Source organism: Nycticebus coucang, chromosome 18 (assembly GCF_027406575.1).
Source record: "Nycticebus coucang isolate mNycCou1 chromosome 18, mNycCou1.pri, whole genome shotgun sequence".
NCBI lineage: Eukaryota > Metazoa > Chordata > Mammalia > Primates > Lorisidae > Nycticebus > Nycticebus coucang.
This window is the reverse complement of record NC_069797.1, coordinates 4,604,027-4,608,730: the sequence shown is the minus strand read 5'-3', so window position 1 is coordinate 4,608,730 and position 4,704 is coordinate 4,604,027. Positions and strand designations below refer to the sequence as shown.

The 4,704-nt window shown below is 44.0% G+C and overlaps 1 long non-coding RNA gene across 1 annotated transcript; it reads left to right on the top strand.

The window, feature by feature from the left end:
- The first annotated feature begins 404 nt into the window (after positions 1 to 404).
- LOC128570685 (uncharacterized) lies at positions 405 to 1,862 on the top strand. Its single transcript, XR_008375606.1, has 3 exons — positions 405 to 462; positions 592 to 716; positions 1,456 to 1,862. It is a non-coding gene; the product is annotated as an uncharacterized LOC128570685 (long non-coding RNA).
- Positions 1,863 to 4,704: the final 2,842 nt, after the last annotated feature.

The window sequence follows — 4,704 nt, the reverse complement described above, 5'->3', positions numbered from 1 at the left end:
GGGGATCCCATCTTCGAGGTACCATCATGGAGTGCCTTGAGGACATCCCACCGTCCCTGTGGCAAGGCCTCCTGGAGGCCAGGAGCAGAGGAGTGGGGAGCAAGGGGTAAACATGGCGGACAGGATGGGCCACCCGGGCTGGAGGTGAGGGCCGGGTGGGAGGTGAGGGCTGGGCGGGTGGGCTGCGGTCAGGCCTCTCCTGCGGGTCCCCGCCCTCCTGAGCTGGCGCAGGCTGCTGTGGGCCAGATTTGTCCAGATAACTGCCCATGAGGGCAGTTCAGCAGAGTCATGTCCTTCGAATAGGGTCCGCTACTCTGGGAGGTTTGTGTTGACTACAGACTTTACCAAGGTGAAGGGATCAATGTGTTCGCTGACGTTCTGTGTTCTGAGCAGCGCGTTCTGTGTTCCAGCATCAGGAGCCTCCATGACCAGCCTGACCTGAGCACCTACAGGCAGCACCAGGTAGAGCAGGAGGGCAGGAGGTGGAGCAGTAGTGGAGGAGAAACACCCGGGACGGCCCTGACACTCGCTCTCGGCCTGTATATGTGCAATGTTGTCCATCTTTTCCACATGTGATGCTGGTGTTGACAGCATGGGTACTACAAGAGGGCATACACACTACTCAGACTATGATGAAATTAATGGCCTGATTCTTCACCCTTGTTGGTATCCACCATCTCAGCCATGCAACTTTGCACTGCTCTACTACTCAGCAGGTGGGTGTAATCTTCCAACCCCGAGCTCAGCATGTATCTGGCTTTGGTCAATAGGAAATCAGCCAAAATGCAAGCTGCTGTGAAGGTATCATTTGGCCTACTGACCTTGACTTTCTGTCATCCCTGGGAAGACATATGGGGTCCAGCCATCTAGTCTGTGTAGGATGAGGGATTTGTGACACTGAGCTGCCCTAGCCAAGGCCAGATGAGAGCACATCTCCTAGGAAGCCTGCTGATGCACAAGAAATATTCATTGTTCAATATCCCTGTGTTCTGTGGTTATTTGTTATGCAGCTACAGCTAACTGCCTTATATTCTAATTAGTTAGGCTCCTTGGGTAGTGCACCAGCCCCATACACTGAGGATGGCAGGTTTGAGCCCTGCCCCAACCAAACTGCAACAAATAATAGCTGGGTGTGGTCGCAGACACCTCTAGTCCCAGCCACTTGGGAGGCTGATGCAAGAGAATCACCTAAGCCCAGGAGTCGGAAGTGCTGTGAGCTGTGATGCCGAGGCAATCTACCAAGGGGAATAAAGTAAGACTATGTCTCAAAAAAAGAAAAAGTCACTTTTAAACACTCTTTTCTTTAAACATCCCCCTCCACTTTCAGAAATAACACATTAGAAGCTGAGTGAAGATTGCCTCAATCTATCCCATTCTCTTTTTCCATTTTATCTTACACTATGACTCTTCTTTCAAACTATGACTTACTCTTACTAACACTTACTATTTTTTCAGCAGGTCAAGTGCTGACCCAGCACCCCTTTGCACCAGTCTTTCAAACCCTGGCCACACTAACTAATCAACCTGATTGCTGTTTATGCCAAGATCTAGACCATGCAAAGCAACCTGAATTCATTTTCATCCCTGCTGATGTCAGTGCCTGGTGGAACCAATCTGGAAAAAGCATGAATGATAATATGTGGTATCCACAGCCAGAGAAGAAGCAACATACGACTTCACCTGCTGGTGAGACAACTGGTCTGTAAAAACTGTGGAGATATCTTTTGCTCAGGGACACATAACAACCAGATATGTGAATATGCCAGTGAAGAGGACAAGACATGACAATCCCCAGGCTGGAAGGTCACAGGTTCTAACCTGACTGTCTATAAATAATACTGGTCTTTTTATCTTGTGTGGTAATAAGGTATACAAATTGTTCCCACTCAAATGGTTAGGATGCTATAGTCTTGGCTATCTGACACGCTCTATTACCAAGTATTCCACTTTAAATTCCAGTCAAATTACAATCTTGGGCTCTGTTGCTCATAAGGTTGTACCTTATAAACATACAAAATGTGACATTATAAAAAATCCCCTTGTATATCATAACTCAAAGTTCTTTTCAATGCTCAGGATCCTTTATTCAGCATTTGGAACTTAACAGAATTGAAAGTGCAGTCATAAATCTCTCCATGGTAATAGAATAAGAGCTAAACATCACCATGTGGGCATTGGGAACACTTCAAGCAGAGATTAACAGCCTAGCATCTGTTGTAATTCAAAATCACCACATCCTGGATGCTTTGATAGCTCAACAAAGAAGAGCTTGTGCTGTTATTTGGGGGAAAATGTTGTTTTTGCATAAATCAGTCAGGGAAAACAGAGACTGATCTACATCTCTTAAAGAACAAGATAAACATTCTTCATCAAATTAATGAAGTGAAACCATTCTATTGAACTGACCTTTTCCCAGGAATGGGAGACTGGTTTAATGGGGGTATGAGGAAATGTGCTTAGATCTGTTCTTTTCTGCTTATTCATTCTCATCCTAATTTATAGTCTCTTTTTTTTGAGACAGAGTCTCACTATGTCACCCTTGGTAGAGTGTTGTGGCATAACAGATCACAGCAGCCTCAAAATCTTGGGCTGAAGCAATTCTCTTGCCTCAGTCTCCCAAGTAGCTTGGACTACAGGTGCCCACCACAATGCCTGGCTATTTTTGTTGTTTTTGTTGTCACAGTTGTCATTGTTACCTTAGCCAGCCAGGCTGGGTTCAAACTTACCAGCCTCAATGTATGTGTCCAGTGCCTTACCCAAGGCAGGTATGGGTGCCACCTCTAATTTATACTATTATATGTTTTACCAAACATCTTATCTTATTACTAAATTGCTAACCTGCTTTCTCTCTCTCTACATTTACCACCTCAGCTCTTAATGTTTGAAACTTCTAGGGAAGTTCCAGACCAGAGAAATGAAGGAGCTAAGGAAATTTCACCCTCAAATATAATTCCTTGGTATATATATATATACATAAAAAAATGAATTAAAAGGCAATTCATGATCAGAAAGCACTGGCCTCCCCTCTATAAAACCCAAGTACCCTGATTTAAAATCAGAAAAGGCTGCTGGCCTCCTTATCACATGCTAATAGATCTGGCTCCAGGGTCATTTGAAGCTCAATACCTGTCTCTCACATTAGTTTACAAATCAATCTGTTTCCACTCATCTACACTCTCCCACCATAGCAACTACTCGATACATGTATACGTTCCAGTTTCTCTCCTCTCTTCTTTCTAAAAAGCATCTTTAAAAGTCACTGACCATCACTGAGACTTTGGGTACTCATTCTTATGCTTCCCCCCATTCACGTGGTATTTGGAAATAACCTTTCTCTTATTGTTGCAGAAAGACAAGGCCCAAAGGAGAGAAAGAGCACCCAAACACCACATTTATAAGAGGAAGGGCTTTATTCACCAGCTGGGAGCTTATAGAAGAATTCCAAACAGCCGTGCTCCCTGACTGCCTTGGTCTTTCTCTTTTTATTGACAGTCAAAAAGTTCCACCCCACAGGTACCCTTCTCATTGGCCAGTTTGAATCAAGCGGGAGATGCTATTCCACCCTTACAGAACTACAGGATTTCACAGAACTTAGAAATTTCCAAGTTTCAGGAAGTTAAGTTTATAAATTCCCAAGAGCTGAGTCACCGTGGAGCAGACCCTGCATATGTATCCTGGTGGTCTCCTTGAGAAGACCTGTTCTTCTAGACCTCACCCTTTGCGGCTATCCTCTCTCATTCCCCTCTTTTGAGATTCCAAGGTATTTTAATTTGAGGTCTCACTATCAGCCTGTTTCTGCAGGTGCCAATATTAGTTACTTTTCAGCACTGAGATTTTAGGGACTGTGACTGTTCTTGGGTTCTCTACTCGGGCCTTAATAGTACCATGGTGGTGGGCTAATATATATATGAGTTTTTACGTTTCCCTGTGACATTCCCCCACTTTTCCAAAGTTCAAAGTCCAAAAAGTCCCTTGAGGAGTTTCCTCAAGCTTCAGCTGTGCATTGACCAGCCAGCTCCCAGTATGTGGCTGGAGCATGGCATGTTGATTGTTTCAAAAGTTACCTTTACTTTCCAAGAAGCAGTGAAGCCCTAGTCAGCCAGCTATGATGATTCCAGGTATTTCTTTCACCTTTACTGCTGTGAATGTGGTCAGGATGATGGTGTAAAGTACTTTCTACCTTGGTTTCAGGGGGACCAGGTTCTGATTCCAGACCTAGACTGGGTCCCCTTGATCCTCCAGAGAGAAAGGATGTACAGACAGAAAAGACTAAACAGAACACAGTTAATTATCCCAGTGGAGATTTTCCTTGTTACTCTTTCTAGGGTTTTTATCTATTCAGTTCAGTCTTTTCTAGTTCTTTTAGGAGTTCCTGCTAAATTGCAGAGAATTGACAGAGACCTCTTTGAACAACACCAGTGGCAAGGCCTGCATCCAGTTAAGCTTTGCTTCCTAGCAGAGTTTACCAATTTCTGCTTTTATGGTCCGTTCATACACTTTATCCTGTATAAGCTTTGAGGCCTATAAATTATTTAAAGCTTTAGCTTATTATTTGCACTAGTTCTGTTATGAAGGCTAGCCCATTATCAACTTTTAAACAGAGTGGTAACTTAAACCATGGGACGATTTCTCCGGGTAATACTTTACTACTTTAGGAGTCCTTTTTATCCCAGTGGGAAAGGCTTTTACCTATTCCAAGTCTGG